Here is a 17,155-nt window from a genome sequence, read left to right on the forward strand (position 1 = left end):
AAATGACACAAAAGAAGTCTTTTCTGTTTTCGATAATGTCCATGAACGATTGAATGGTGGTTGAGAGTGTTCAAAAATTAGTTAGATGGTCTTAAATTAATATATTTATCATTATCTCCAAATGACAATGTTATAGACAACAATTAATAGTGAAATGAAAGGTAAAAGTGTAGTAAAGCTGGCTCCAGATGCAATTTGAAGGGAGGCGAGTGACTTAATACGGATGAACTGAACAGGATGAATGTGTAAAGCCACCATACTGTGGGCAACAAGAAAGTATTTTCACTTTCTTCAATAAAATATGTTTTCCATACAATCTATGTGAAAATAATTTAATCAGAGCATCTATGATTTGTACACTAGGTACAGTAGTCAGCATTTGGACACACTACCTCAGCAGAAATCTAAATATAAATTTATACACAAGAAAGACCTTTTGGCGTCAGAGTTGAGACATAGTATGTCTCAAAAGGTTTAGTTTATTTAAAATTTCATATAACTAGAGTTTAGTGGGCAGGAAGTTAAAATTCTCCTTGTTTTTGGTGCAGTCCCTGCACTTTGCCATGGTGTTCTTAGATCATGTTTGCTGTTCCTTCAGAGAGTGAGGACATCTCAATTGAAATATGATGGATGGTCATGGAATTTCCAAACACCAACGTGGTACATTTGTGTAATGGTCTCATTGATTTAAAGGTTAGAAGATACACTGAGAGAAGACGTGGACCCACCAGCCACTGGAGTATTAATTAGTGGGGCAATGAGAAAGGCTAAAAGCACATTTAGTAAAGTGGATTTTTATTTGGGTTACTCAGTGGCTTAACTATGAAAGAATTAATATAAATTGTTCCCATTTTGAGGTTTAGATGACGCAGTGCTTGCTCAGATTGGCAGCCGTGCTTTTACATTAGTTGCTCTGGAGGAAATAGATATCATTTATTAGATGCTGATCTTTTTCTACACCTTGATTGTCACTTTATGGTATTTATACAATCGTGTGAGTTGAAATGCTTGTAAGGTAAACTGATATTTGACAAGGATAAAATACCTGTGTTAGTGAATTCATCTCCTTTGGAAAGAGACAGCATTTTGCTGTTTTCAGATAGCAATACTATTCTGTGTTCCTGCATTTTGAAGCCATCAACTCTATTTTTATCCATCACAGATGTCTGATTCTCATAGGGTAGAGATTTTAAAAGGTCCATGTCTGATCAATCCTTGATGCTTCTGCTCACACAGCTGTCAGAGATATCAATTAATGCTATTTGCCATAGTGTTTCCTTGTGACAGGGACCTTTCCTAGCAATATATTCTGTTGGTAATAATTATTCAGGCTTAAAAACATCCAGCTTTGTTCTGTGCCTGGGATTTAAGAGCCACTTGAGCGCTAATTTTGACTTGTATGATACTACTGCAATCAGGTCCTGGTGAGGCAATTGTATTTTAATTGATCAGCATTATTAGTAATAATAATAGATTTATGCAATTGTCAAAATCCAATTTGATTTTTAATGAGGCACAAATCAGGCAGTTAGTCTGTGCAATCTAACTTCTGATTCCTGGGCAGCTGCCTTTCATTTCAAAACTATGGAGAAGAAAATCCTATTTTTTTCTCTGATAGGCTTCCTTCTGCTTATTGCCAGTTTATTTTTTTTTCATTTTCCAGAAGAATACATTTTGGATTGCATGTCTTTGTTCCTATCATTGTGATAAAGACCTAAAATTATGGCCATATTCTTTAAATAAATATTGCCTATTTGATTCAAGTTGCTAATATAATTCTGAACTATTCATTTTAATAGAGGTTATTAGTGACAACAATAACTAAGTGGGCAAAAACCTGAAACTAATAACTGATGGAATGTCCATGGAAGTGGTCAAAATCTAAAACAATAATTTTTCCAAAAAGTCATGATATTTGACACTTACTTTCAATCAGAAATAGGTGAAGAGTAAACAACAATAAAAAGAAAAATTGATGTGATTTAAAACAAAAAAATATAATGGGAAATAGTTCTGAAAAAGATTTTAGGTGTTCATGTAGTCAATTGTAAGGGAATAGGGTATTTCCCTGCACCCAGGAGGATCAGTGTTACTTAAACTATATCATTTGAAGCTTAATTTAACTTTTATTTTAATTCATGGTCGATTTCTATGCAGATGCATACTTTAACAACAAGAAGTTACAGATAATCCCAATCTAAAATAAAAAGGAAAATCAATGCTCCAATTTAATTATCTCAGATTGTTTAAAAACACTAAAACCATTTCGCTGTACTTTTTTTTTTAAAAAAAAAAGAAAGACAAAAAAGATGTCATGTTTTCTATATGTCTATGAGAACAGTGTATTTTACTATAATAGCATTTTTTTTTTAATGAAGAGAATAAATCCCAAGGCATTATTTCTGAAAGTTTACTTATTGGCTTTAATTATCTGTGTGCTTGTGACTGGGATGCTTTTGTCTTTCCCTAATAGCCATTTAGAACGAAAATAAAAGAAGAATATTTAGCAGAAAAGGTGAACTTCAAATTCCCAGAGAACATCACTTGCTATTGTCTCTGCTCAGGTTCCAAAACAGGAAATTCATGGCCATCCCCTTCCTCGGGCTTCCTGTGAGCTGTTTAATCCTGGCTGGAAAGGTCACTCTGTCATTGCACTAGAGGCCGGTGTCCCTCTTCCTTTCCTGAGGGATGCTCCAGGTCATTCAGGTCTATGAAAACATCTGCCTCTGGGGCCCACGTTGTCTTTTCACGCTCTCCCAAATTAGGCCTTTTGAGAGATATTTTTACAAAACACCCCATTACATATAATGAACCCTGGCAATGGTTGGTCAGCTCTGTAATCTATACACAAAACTTCTTTCTTTTACATAAGGACTATGAGAAATTACAATTCTTTTGTTTTGTTAATGTTTAAAACCAAAGCACTTCCCCTTAGGTGTAATTCCTTTGTGTCATGTATCCCTTCAAATGAACAGAGAGGGCTTGGTATTTAGAAAAAAACAAATCTAAATTTCACATTTCCATGTGCAAATGTGCAGAGCAATCCCTCTTTGGCCCTTCAGCTAAGCTTTTACTTCTAGTTGTATTAAAACCTAAACAATGTAGACATATAAACAGAGTAGTGTTAAATCTTCCTCAAGCAAACAACTGGAAACATAAACCAAATTAAAATAAATAAGGTTTAGGGAATGATGACCGAAAGAGTTAGTTTTTCTCTTTAAATGGGCTGTTGATCTTCTGCGTAAAGGTGGTTAAATCAACATTGCGAGAGGAACTTCACATAAATTCCTGTGAACTGTCAGGGTGGTCAATCCAGGCAGACCTGCTTGAGACTACCAAGATGTTCTGTCAACCTGGACACATGGTACTGCCTCTGTTGACTTTCCGACCCATTCTCTATCCTCTCTTTTTACACTACAAGCTCTTCAAACAGGTGGCAACTTCTGATGGTGCATCTGCATGGAGCACCATACAATGCAAGGTTCCTCCTGGCCCCAAGCATTGATTGAATATAAGTAATAAACACAAAGAAAGATTGGATAAGTTAGAGAAAGAACATTAAGAAAACAGGATATATATATATGTGTGTGTGTGTTTATGTATATATATACACATATATATATATACATTAGGAGACATCAGTGTAACCATAGTCTTGACTAACTGGCCAACAAAAGACATGACTTAGGAAGGCAGCAATTTAGGAAGCAAACTTATTTCTCTTTACAATTGACCCAGAATAATGGATTGATATTTTAAAGTTTGTTGATTTTTCTGGCTTGAGTAAAGTATAAAAATATATAGTCCCCAAAATATTCTTATTCTTATTAAAAAAAAAAAAAAAAAGAAAAAAGAAACAAGTCATTGATTACTTGCTTTGTGATTTACTAAAAATTATGCTGTTTACTGTTACTAAGAAAATAAGGGAGGGTGTGGGGGTGTAATTTCTTGACCCAGGAAATCTCAACAGAGACATAACATCTGGTTGCTTAATGAAGTCTTGCATTTCACCTAATTTTCCACCTGGGTTGTCTAGAAGATATGAATCTAAACCTGATAAACACCAACCACCATTTCTGTGTCTGAGAAATTAATTTCCAAACTCCACTGTAAGACTGCAGAGCAATCAAGAGCACAGGCAAGATGCAAAAATAATATTGGTTCAGTGCATTATACTGGCAGCAACCACAATCGCCTCTAACTGCTCTTTCACCTGAGAAATATGCAAATATGAGGTTGTTAAAGTAACTGATTGCAAAAATATGGGATCAGTTGGGGTGTTAGCCTTGTTGTCCTGGCTAAAGTCAAGTTGCAATTAAATTCCATCTGTTTATATTATCTTGCTATTTTATTTCTTTAAATAATAAATAACTTTCACTTAAGCTATAGATATTTATTTGGCTTCTAAATAGTGTGGCTTTGTGAGTGTTTCAGTATCTCCTTCTAAGCTGTCTGTATTTAAAAGAATTAATAGATGGATCCACATGGATATCTTCCTAAACTTATAATAATTATGATATAGAAATGTCAGTATTTCTACTTGTGGCAACTTAAACTTCTTTTTGATCTTAAAAGAAGAAAAACTGATATGAGTTTTCCAGGAAAATACATAATTACTTTTCGCCAGATATAAGACATAGGAAATATTTATTAATTTTTCTGTGTGAGGAAATGGGTATAAGAATGCCTTAATAACTACATTAACCTCCTGGAGTCAGTTTTAGGATTCAAAATGTAGGAATCAGGTGCTGGTTTGGTGCAGATATAGAAAATAAAGACTTTTTTGAGGTTGTCATTGAGCCAATTTTGTCTGAACTGGAGGGGTAGAATCTCATATTTTGAAACCAAGGGAGATTAGTTTTACTATCTCTTCCATAACTGCATTGATAAGAGAGGGATTTACCTTGTACTTATGTCTGGCTGAAGACAAAAATCTATTTTAATTTCCTTCCTCTCAATTCTATTCTTAAGGATTTCTGATCATAGATGAAGCAAGCTAGATCTCTTAATTTTTATTAAAGTGTTATAAGGATCCATTTTGATGAAGAGTAATTGAAAAATATTAAATCAAATACAAAATAATTTGTTCACAGATTGATCATTTATTCTTTTATCTCTTTGAAACACCATTCCTTCTGCTCGTGGTAGAGGCATAAGATTGATATCAGTGGTGTCATATTAAATGGTTGATACCCAGGCTTTAATTAGTGTGTTGCCATGAGACCTCAAACTCTCTAAAGATTTAAGTTTCATTTTACACATGAAGGACACCACATCTTATTGTAAGTGTTGACCTGAATGCTGATTCTGGGATTTTAGACAGTTTTATCCACGGAAAAATGTTGAAAATGCAGGGATAAAATCACATTGTAGTGAAAAGTCTGTCTCTGAAAATGATTGTTCTACTATGCCAGTCGTAAAGAGTGGCTAGTACAAGAGTATATTTCAGGTAGGTCAGTATCTAGTGCCTGGTAGGAGCTCTCTGAGTCCTCATCTGCAAACAAAAGTTGTGGATGCTTAAGTACCTCCATTTAAAAGATGTCTCATGAAAATCAGAGGAAGTCTTCTGTACAATAACAATACAGAGCCTTTTGATTAAAGCTCTTTTCATGGAATACTTTCGCTTTCAAAAGTGCTGACAGAACCCAGGAACTGGAACTGAAAAGATAATTTCAAACTCTACAACAGGACTTAGAAAATTTTGGCTGTTTAAAACTCAATGGCAGTCAATTTTGGGAACCTGTTTAACCCTGGACCATGTTCTTTGACCTAAAAGTTAACTTGACATTTCCATTTCTACCTACAGCAATGATCAGAGCAATTCCTGCCAAATTCAGGCTCCTTTTGTGTTATCGTAGTCACAGAAAAGATTTCTAAATCTATTTGGCTTGCTGGTTTGTAAACTAAACCTCATGCTGAGTTCTTTGCAGATTTAGAGTCTATTAATTGTAATAATACCAGTTTTGCTTTGCCTTTGCAAATAATATTACTGTTGGATGCCATTGTTTATGAATACAGCTGAAGATAAGGGTAATTGTATGAACTTTCCTTTCATTTTCATCATTTTCATGTGATATGCCATCCTCCTTTATTTTTTGCCACAAAGACATGAAAAATACAGTAAAATGAGGCTTGAAGTTTTCAGCTTGAGCAAAGTTACAATAAAACCTATTTTCTGTGCCTTCATTTTATTTACCAAGGCCATCAACTTTGTTATTGCTAGCAGATATTTTACAGTTGACATACTTAATCTCTGGACCTCCTAATTCCAACAAAAACAATTTTTCACTTTATAATATAGAATTGCAATAAATGTGAGAACTAATTGGCTTGAAAGAGTGCATTAGGAGTACACTATCAGGTCATTAATCGGTGTCTGAGCTTCTACAAATTCAAAAAATACTGTGCTGACTTGTAAACCACATATGAATAATAAAAACATAGAAGACTGAGCTGCTAAGATAAAACTATCACGCAGTCCCCATTCCAACATTTAAAGAATATGTCAGAAATTTAAAAGCTTTCCTTGTACCAATGATATATTTATTCCATCAGGACTATCTTAGAATCTCACACTGCTGACAGTATTCTGATTATGCCAGCTCTTTGCAGATTGGAGCTTCCTCTTTATTATTCTGATCACTTTAGAGGAAAATAAGACTGTTTGATGCATACAATAAGTACCCTGCATTTTATTACTGGAATTTTTGGGGTTTTTTCCTAAGATTTGCAGTTGATATTTGTTGGATCTTTGATAATCTTTACAAGCACACTAACAGGAATAGGAGATTTTTCTATTTCTGAAATTTTGATTTTTTTTTTAATCTTTTCTTCTACAGTTGAATTATTTGTCAAACACAAATGATCCAACAACCTTTGCTAACAAGGACACATATAAAATTTTGTTATGCTGCATACTGCTTAAAATAAACAACTAACTTCTAGTCCTGCTCCTTAATTTCTCCGATCAGAAATGCATCATGTTTTGCCTTTTTTGACAAGTTATTTTCTAGGTTTGAAAAAATGCAAGTGAGAGTGTTGAAGATGCTTAAACATAATTTTTTTCCTAATTTCCTCATCACCATTCTTCCACATTTTTCTTTCATCGAAACCTCCCTTTTATATTTTTTTTAAATAAATTTGGGGTATTTTTTTGTTATTTCTCTAAAACTGTATGGATTAATAAATGAAAACTGGAATTTAACATGTTTTGTTAGCTTCCAGTGTGTGTGCGCCAGAGTTCTTAGAGGATTTTTGGCTTTGAAGGACAATTCTACTTGCTTTCAAAATTAAGGTCATATTGTGCTTGGTGGCAGTTTTAAGTCTTGTACCTGTAAGTTCATAGAATCATAAAATGGTTTGGGTTGGAAGAGGCCTTAAAGATCATCTAGTTCCAACTCCCCTGCTAAGTACAGGGCCACGTTCCACTAGACCAGGTTACTCAAAGCCCCATCCAACCTGGCCTTGAACAATTCCAGGGATGGGACATCCACAGCATCTCTGGAAAACCTGTGCCAGTGTGTCACCACCCTCAGAGTAAAGAATTTCTTCATAATATCCAATCTAAACCTATTAAGTTATAATGCAAGTGGTTTAAGCCTCCAGAGCAAGATTAAAACAAGGCAACTCTTGTAAATGAGATTTATAAAGTTATAAACCAGCTATAAACCAACTGTGACAACCTCTGTGTGATGGCACAAGGATGTTCCCAGGTTCTTATGTCCAGCAAACAAATGCAAATGTTGGATATGTAATATTCCTTCCTTCTCCTGAGTTTTTACAGAGATAAAACCACTTACTCACTTGAGGGTAGGAGATATGGCATTTTGTAAAGGCTGGTGATGAGAAAATATGGTAGTAGAATGCTGCAAAATGCATTTTTAAAAGCACAAGTGGGATTTAGGAAAGTAAGGACGGAAAAATGGATACCAAAACTGATTGACAAGGCATTAAGTTGTCCAAGAGATGGCTGATGATCTGTCTATATTTTGACCTCTAAACAGGCTGATTAAATGGCTGTGATCAGTCACAATTATAATTTAATATATACCAATTCTTATTTTAATAAGTACTGGCCTCTGAAAGGCCCATCCAGCTCTTTCAGCACTATTGCAAAGCAACATATTTTCCTGTTATAACCTATAACCATGCTCAGAAAATTGCTACTATTTTGTCCTACTGTGATAGCACCAACAGTACACTAATAATTGGCATGACAAATAATAAGACAGAGTCTGAGAGCTCTCCTAAGGCTTAGGATGTGTCAAGGTAGTAGGAAAAAATGTAGCACGAGTTCTTATGTAAAATACATATTAGTTATACTTACTGACTTTCTTCCCACTAAATCTAGCTTGTACCTTCTTGGCACTGCAGGTGGAGTGATAATTTGGAAAGATTTGAGAGAAAAGAAAGCAGTAGTTTTATACGTAGTGTATTTTCTTTGACTGTGTTGGAAACAAGTTCTTAAAGACAAGAGTAAGACATAGAATAAAAATTTGTAAAAGATCTGGAGAGCGAAGACTTCAGGGACTTTTTGGGAGGTAGGGGAAGCAAAATAGCATATTGTCTCAAAATTAGTGGGACCAATAAAACGAATAGAAATTCGAAGTATATACCAAAGTGGTATTTATTTCCAAAGAACATTTATTTTAGAAGATGATGAAGATACAAATTTGGCACTAATCAGCAACTTCTGCATGTAAGCTTCCAATACGATGCAGCTTAGAGGTAAAAAAAAAAATTGCAGAAAAAGTAAAATCAGACAAGATTTTAGGGTAAGGTAAAAGAGGATGAACAGATGTTTAACTCCAGCCAGCGGTCTAAGCCCCACACAGCTCCTTGCTCACTCCCCTGGGGTGGAATAGGGGAGAGAATCAGAAAGATAAATCATAGAATAGAATCATAGAATCGATTGGGTTGGAAGAGACCTCTGAGATCATCGAGTCCAACCCTTGGTCCAAATCCAGTCCATTTACTAGATCATGGCACTCAGTGCCACGTCCAATCTGCATTTAAAAATCTCCAGGGATGGTGAATCCACCACCTCTCTGGGCAGCCCATTCCAATGCCTGATCACTCTCTCTGTAAAGAATTTTCTCCTGATATCCAACTTAAATTTCCCCTGGCGCAGCTTAAGCCCGTGTCCCCTTGTCCTATTGCTGAGTGCCTGAGAGAAGAGACCAACCCCCACCTGGCTAGAACTTCCCTTCAGGTGGTTATAGACGGTGATGAGGTCACCTCTGAGCCTCCTCTTCTCCAGGCTAAACAACCCCAGCTCCCTCAGCCTCTCCCCATAGGACTTATGCTCCAGTCCCTTCACCAGCCTTGTTGCTCTTCTCTGGACCTGCTCCAGCACTTCAATATCCTTTCTGAACTGAGGGGCCCAGAGCTGAACACAATACTCAAGGTGTGGCCTCACCAATGCAGAGTACAGGGGAAGGATCACTTCCCTGCTCCTGCTGGCCACGCTATTTTTGATACAGGACAAGATCCCATTGGCCTTCTTGGCCACCTGGGCACACTGTTGGCTCATGTTGAGCTTCCTGTCAATTAGTACCCCCAGGTCCCTTTCTGCCTGGCTGGTTTCCAGCCACTCTGTGCCCAGCCTGTAGCGCTGCATGGGGTTGTTGTGGCCAAAGTGCAGGACCCGGCACTTTGTGAGAAAACTCATGGATTGAGATAGAGAAAGTTTAACATCTAAAGCAAAAGCCATGCACAGACCCAAAGCAAGCCAAAGAATTCATTCACCACTTGCCCCAGGCTGGCAGATGTTCGGCCATCCCCAGGACAGCAGGGCTCCCTCACACACACCAGGGACTTGGGGAGACAAACATCATCACTCCAAACGTCCCTTGCTTCTTCTTCTTCCCCCAGCTTTAAATGCTGATCATGATGTCCCTTGGGTCAGGTGGGGTCAGCTGTCCCAGCTATCCCACCTCCCAGCTCCTTATGCACCCCCAGCCTCCTCACTGGTGGAGTGGGATGAGGAGCAGAAAAGACCTTGGCTCCGTGCCAAGCTCTGATCAGCACTAACAAAAATATCCCTGAGTTATCAACACTGTTTTCAACACAAATACAAAATACAGCCCCATACCAGCTACTGGGAAGAAAATTAACTCTATTCCAGTCAAAACCAGCACAGCAGGAAATATGCTAAAGCCTTTAAAAATAACGTAGATTGTTGTGAACCCAGCAGGACTTTGGTTTTGGCTCTTAGACATTGGTAACTCTTTGCCAAGACACTGTTACTCCACCAGTTTTTGTTGGACCATTCGTGCAATCCACTTCATTTTCAAAGAGACAAATCTGGTAAAAACATTAGGGTATTATTATTATTATTATTATTATTATTATTATTATTATTATTATTATTATTATTACTACTAATTTATTTAGTTTTAATCCCAGGATTTTTTCACCCTAAATTTTATTCAACTGGAAAATCTAGCTCTGGATAAGAAAAGCACTGATTCAGACCCTTCAAAGTTTTAAAAGTGCTCTTTCCTAGAAACAAGTAGATGATTAATGTTGACATTTGACTCTTCCCCTATATCTCCAAAAAAGTGCAGAGGAGTTACACTTATCTGGGAAAGTAAATGAGAGATAAGTTCATCTCTCATCACTGGTTTTGTAAAGTATATAAGGAATATACAATAACAGAAAGATAAATCAAAAGACTTACTGTTTTAATAGATGGTGTATATTAGACTGTAGATTACTTTCTCCTAAACCTGAACCTATTATTCAGCTGTAAAATACTGTAGAATGAAGCAGGTCATCCATCACTGAAATGCTCATCAGACAAGAAACAATTAGAGAGTGACTGTTGTCCTGAAATAATGAGGCACTGATTGTATGCTTCTGTAGCTGAATAATGAAATATAAGAGGAAGAAAATTGGAAAATAAAAGTGGTTAAAGGGAAAACGAAATATTTCCTAGCATAGCTCAGAACTAGATTTTGGGTTATGAGTGGCTACTGCAGGAAAGCAAAAGAATGACTTAATGTCATTGTAATCTTGCTTTCTTGGCCTTCATGTAATGGGGAACCTATTCTTCCAAGGCATTTCTTATTATTGCACTGCATGTTGGTTCTGCAATGCAAACCGTGTACAGTTCGAACTTGAGGATATAAACAGAGAATTCATGTAGTTTCATCTATAGTACAGCCAGAGTTCTGGAAACAAGAGTTATGATCATCCCTTTTTTCTGACTCTCATAAAGATAACCTAATTACTTCATGTGGAGGTGCCTGAGGAATTGAGAACACTGCCTTTGACAGTTACCAGCATTGCCTCTTTGTTTCCTTAAATCCCCACCACCCTCTGTCTTCTTCTGCTTGTTTTTATCCTCAATAAACTTTAGTTTATTGTTTTATTTTTTAACATAGATACCCCAGTATAAGATGGACAAAAGATTTATAAATAAGCATAAAGTTTTTTTTTAATGGAAAATTCCTTGCTCCCTTCTAGAATTAAAATAGTTCAGAGACTTTCAATATTAATTGAAAAAGATTCTCCTAAAAGTGTCCACATTTGATCAGCCAACACCACTGATTATGCCAGATGTTCTAAAGAAAATACCATGGAAATAAGAGAAAGTATTTATTAGAGGAGGTGAATGTATAACAGCTAGTTTTAAGATTAAATAATGATTATGACTCAAAATTACAGACTAAAATAAAAGACTTGAGTAAGCAAACTGGAAGCTGAAATTCACAGGATGAATGGTGCTAGTTGCATTGATTTATATTTAAGATCTTCTGACATAAGCACAAACACAATGCATATTTCTGTATTCTCTTCATAATGCTCATTTTAACACATGAAAGCTTAATTATGAGGACACTTATTCCAGACACACAGACTTTTTAATAAGAAACATAAATGCCTATCTTAAGGTTGCAGATGCAACTTGTAGGGTTTTAACCCTGATTATAGAAAAAGCTCAGATTTGTTTGTTTGTTTGTTTGTTTCCTTTATTTTGAACTCTTACAGACACATTTTTTCATGGACTCTGGAAACTTTACCCTCAATCACACCTCCTGCCAGCTGCTAAGAACCCTGTTGCTGTTGGAAGGATTTAATGCCTTAACTCTCTGGTAGATGGTTGTTAATGTGCATTATTGTGTCATCTACATAAAATAAAAGTCTGTGCTGAAAGCAGTTTAGGATTAAGACATCGATGTCATTAACACGTCTCTTTTGCACTGCCTTTTTATACTGCATTAAGTCTTCATTGACAGGGTGCTGGTTGCCTTTTTCCTGAGAAGACTGGTGGGGTTATTGGCCATTGGCCAAAAGTTTGAACTAAAGGTGATGAGCACAGCTCTTGATGATCACTGTGGGAATGGGGGTCCAGGAATTTAGAATGCAATGTGTGGTTTGTCTATTGACCAGTTACATCATTTGTTTGCAAATCTTTTTCCTCTACTGTACCAAGAAGGGTTTTAACAGTCTCATATCTCAAAGAGGCAATGATGTGACAGGTCATTCATTCATATAAAGGAAAGACGATATAAATGCTGGCTTGATTATTCTTATCCTAATGTTCCATGGAAAAGAAAGAATGTTCTGTTTGCTGGGCTTCCTGGTCTCTCTGTCCAAGAGATTAAATAAATGGCTTATAACTATAGTGTCTTGAAACCTGTCAAAAAGAGAATGAAGTGAGGCTTATTGAAGCATTAGCTTGCTTTTTGCATGCTTCATTTGGGAAAAGGTGCACACTGTTTATCCCTGCCTGGAGTTTGCTGGTACCATCCCACATCACCTGACTAGGTAAAGTTCAAGCCTTATCTCCGGATCTCAGTCTGCCAGGAAATATGCCTGTCAGTTAAGAACTTCCATCACTGTGAAGTGATCAGAAACTCCACCAATTAGAGAGGCTATTTTGTCCTTTGCTCTCTTCATGTCTTTTTCTTTGTTTTATTTTTCCTCCTGCAAGTCTGCCATGAAAATATGCAGGTTTCTTATTTCAGAGGTCTTCTGGTAGCTCAGTTTCATTTCTAAAAGTGAAGAGGATACTGCAGTAACTTTTGTAAGAAATCCCAGGGCCCACATCCATCAACTCTTACTGAACCAAAAAAAAAAACCAAGGCAACACAGTCCTTTTAATTTTCCACTTGCAAGGTTTTTCTCAAAGCAAGATGCTTTGATTCTCGAATGAGCATGCATACCATTCCTGCTGCTAACATTCAGTTAGTTTTTGTCATCTGAAAATTTTTCCTTGGGCTTCTGCTTAAAATTTCCTATAGAACTGACATCCAAACTCTTCTAAGATCGCAATGCTTCTACATATATTCAGACACAATGACAACCCATGCCTGGCTTGTTCCATGTTAAGTGGCTTTTAAAAAAAGTCATTTAGAGGTCATTTCTGGTTCAAGGCATCTCTAAGCTGACAGTTGCTGGAACTAGGGATGATATGTCTGGTGAAAGCTTAGCGTGTTTGTGACTTTCTTGAGATGTCTGATACTGATAACTGAGGAAAGAAAAACATCTAACCTAGACTGACCAATGGTAAACTTATCAATAATTTTTAAAATTTTTTTTTTTTACTATTTGGAATGGTGATACAATAAAAATTATAATCTTATAATTTCTATGAATTCAAGAGGGTCAGTAATTAATTAATTAATCTTTCCCTCACTTCTGCTATATGTTTTGCAGCATCTTTCTTTCAATATCTGGGTTTTAAGCATATTTCTTTTTTATGTTTCACACATGATTTTGCACAGCCACGTGTTAGGTAAAGACAGTATGAGAGTATAATACAACAGGTAGTTTTCACTTAGTAGTAGTTCACACAGACACAGTTATTCCCATTTTTCTTACATTCAGAAAGACATCAAAATTTTCTCTTTTTTTCTTTCTTTTTTTTCCCCCTTCTTTTTTTTTTTCCCCCCAAAGTGTGTCACTGGATCTTTAGCTTCTGCCAAGGCTCTGACAAGACAGGCATGTGCAACATCAATTTGACATCATGTCTGCCAGGATGATGCTGTCAAGACTGGACAGGCATTCCTATCAGTTCTTGAAAGTGCCATGTCAGGGAGAAAAGGAAGGGAATATAACAAAATAAAGGTCATAAATGGTTTGAATAGACTAAATTGTGGTAGAAGACAAAGTGGAAAAAAAAATGTATCCTAATAGCTCTGTTAGAGTGGCAACTGCAAATTTCAGCTACATGATGAGCGAGTGGACTTGTTAGGTTCTCCACACAGAGAGGTATCTGAAGACAATCTTTAGGTGGTAGATGAAGAAAGGCTCAGAAGTAAAGCAATTTCCACAGAATCAAAATATAATAGAAAATATTTTCAATAAGAGAGATAGGACACATGTAATTTGTGATATTATAGAAATCAAATAGAAAAGAGGTCTTAGGTTTCTGAATATCTTTCTAGCATTCCACTAATTCATGTTTCCAAGCACTAATTAACTGTTATGTATAAAAGACTCTCTATATTTATTTCAATCAAGTTTTCATTTGCTAAGAATTCAAGACTTTCTCGAAACTCTAAACATATTTCCTTATATTTATGCCAGAGGCAAAATCAAATATCTGTATGATATATTCCCCTCGAAATTTCTTTGTAATAAATACACCATGCTACCTGTTTTATAGTCACCCTGAGAAGTTTATGAGATTCCAACTGGCATTGTTTTTTAGCATTAAATTATAGTCTTTATTCGCCAGATATTGACTCCAATATCTCTTGATTTTTTGGTCACTGAAGAAGGATAAATGGTCATAGGAGATATATAAGGTGATTTTATTGACTTATGGGGAGGAATGGGTCATTCAAAAGACAAAAAATCATGTTTTATGATATTCTGGTACATGTCCAGTTTGAGTAACTTACAATACTTCCTCTTACAGCTCCACGATACTAAACTGCACGCTGGGATTAGGACAGTATTCACACAAATGCTCTGAGTTCATAAGGAACACTTGTCTATTTGTATGAACAAATATTTTGGTAATTTGAGGAATAAAAATGTTAGGAAGCGAATAAATGTCAAGTGAATTCCAATACTGAATTGATAACCTAAAAAAAAAATCATATTTATATATGTAAATCATATTTATATATGTAAAGAGTTGTCTTTCCATTAGCATATATCAGTAATTAGTTCTATGGCTAAAGAATGAATTGTGGATCTGAGGAACATGTTGTAGTCCAAGAAACATTGAGAGCTGGCGATAAGGGTCTTTGGATGAAATACTCTCTGAAGCACCTTAAAACTAGTGAATGTGGCAAAGTTTTGTTCTTTCTAACAGTGGGACATATTAAGATTTAGCCACCTGGTATGGAGGAAAAATCAGATCTCAGGCTTTATTCCTGGAGTTTACTGCACAAGCTGGAGCGCAAACATCATCAACAAGATGGATAACAAATGGCTAACCAGTTTCCTGGGATTCCAAAAGCCTGGGAGAGCTGAGGAATCAAAAGGTGTTAGGTGAGATTTTGAAATTAAGCAGAAAATGAGAAACAACCACTTCTGGGACTTGAAGTTCTAGTTTAGGTCTTCTGTAGAAAGACTTTTCCCTGCTCTTGATACCGAGAAAAACAAAACTTATTACAAAGAGAACATAAAAACTCCTAGGAACTAGGTTTATCTTTAGTGCAATTTTTCTAATCCAGAAAACGATGCCATAACAGGGACAATTTTCATCTTCTTGCCAAAAGGAGGTGAGATTCTTATAAATATAAGAAGACCCCCACATGCATAAGGAAGTTTATTTAGGTTTAAAATTGATTCTGTATATTTGGATGATGTAATTTATTAGCTGAAACAACATTCAATTAAATATATAGTGACAAGACTATCTATAAATAACAATATATCTTTCCTGTTAGTGAAAGCACATAGTATTCTCTCTTACTCAGCATAAGTTCAAAAAACAAATTTAGAAAAGTATAAAATTAAAGAGTGGCTGCCACAGAGGTTTTCTATCATTTATTCTGAGGGGGTTTCTCTGGCATATGAAGGCAGTTTTTCCAGACAGAGTTTTTTCAAAGGAAATACAGTTGAACAAGAGCAATATTTTGGGGAGTGTTAGGGGATGCTGCACATGTTGCTGCTTGTACACATCCACACAGACACTTTCCTTAGAAATACAACTTACACAATTGAAATTCAATGAAGAAAAATAAAATGCATCTATGAATTATGAAATCAGCAACAATTAATGAATGGAAAAATTGGTTTACTGCTGGTAGCTGATAAACAAACTCTTTCTCACCTCTAGTGCTGAAGGGAAGGATACAAAGGGACTTGAGACCCAAAGCAAGTGAGTGGTTCTGCTCACGTGCAGTTTTCTGATGACCCCATAAAATTGTTGTTCACTTCCTTCACGGTTATTAAAAAATCAACTATTCATTGCAATAGTTTGTTAAGTGAATTCTATATGTAGTCTTAAAGGTTTTTTTGTTTTATTCTTTTTTTTTAATGACCGTTTGGTTTTTTTGTTTGGGCTTTTTACACTGTTCATTTAGAGTTTCGATGCTAAATCCTGTCACATTTTCTATTTCACTAGGTCATAAAAAAAACAGAGTACAGAAGCATAGAGTAAAGAATGAGAATTATCTTTATTTGGCTTTTCCAGGGCAGAATTTGTTCATATCCTTTATGTGATACTAAGCCTCAACTTGTCTTGAGGCTCAGCTATGCAAAGTACTTGAAATCCATGGCAATAAACAATCCATTTCTGCTGTTAAACAAAACTATTGAAAATATCACTCTGTGGTGGATGAGTGGAACAGGGAACTTGGGGATAGGATCCATTGTATCTGTTTGTTGATTATGACTATCTACAGCTGAGCTGGCTGTTTAGGCTTCCACTATGGTCAATGGAGCTTAATCAATACAGTCAATAGAGCTTAATGTGATTAATTTGGACAAATGTGTTTATTTTAGGGCAAGATAAACTTCTCAGACCTCAATTCTGTTGAGTTCATTGACTAGTCCCCCACGGATTCGAAGAAGAAACTCAGAGTAATTTGGTCAGATGCCTCAACATCGAAGAAATCCATGGGTAGTTAAATGAACCCTGGAGTTTGTGATGCTCATAATCACAGAGTACATAATCTTTATCGGGCTAGTCTTCTGAATTACAAAGTACAGATTTCTCTGTTTGAATTGTGCTAGTTCTGGCGTG

This window comes from Pseudopipra pipra, chromosome 1 (genome assembly GCF_036250125.1).
Source record: "Pseudopipra pipra isolate bDixPip1 chromosome 1, bDixPip1.hap1, whole genome shotgun sequence".
Lineage (NCBI taxonomy): Eukaryota > Metazoa > Chordata > Aves > Passeriformes > Pipridae > Pseudopipra > Pseudopipra pipra.